The following is a 406-nucleotide window of genomic DNA, read 5'->3' on the forward strand; positions in this document are numbered from 1 at the left end:
GAGGGGATAATACTGGGTGAACGGGACGAAGGTTTTAAGGCATCTGATATATAACGCCACCCTGTTTACCAAAAGGGTTCTACCTGCCAGCAGAACGTGCGTGCTCGGGGCAGCAGCCTCAGCAAACCCGAGGGTCAGCACGAACAAGTCTCTCTATTTGGAAAAGCCCGGCAAGCTCAGTTACACAGGTCGCTAAGTGTTCGCAGCACTGCAGCGGGAAGGACCTACAAGGAAAGCAGTTAGGAAACCGTGGAGACGGTCCCGGTGGGACCTGACGGGGCTCGGGCGCAGCCGCCGGGATGGAGGGAAACGGAACACGCGCGGGAGCGGCGCGGCCCGGATGGGGGCGGGGCCGCGGCCGGCGCCGGCAAGGTAGCTCCGGGCGGCGCGGGGGCAGGCGAGGAGG

Source organism: Octodon degus, unplaced genomic scaffold, assembly GCF_000260255.1.
Source record: "Octodon degus isolate 3935 unplaced genomic scaffold, OctDeg1.0 scaffold00093, whole genome shotgun sequence".
NCBI classification, from domain to species: domain Eukaryota; kingdom Metazoa; phylum Chordata; class Mammalia; order Rodentia; family Octodontidae; genus Octodon; species Octodon degus.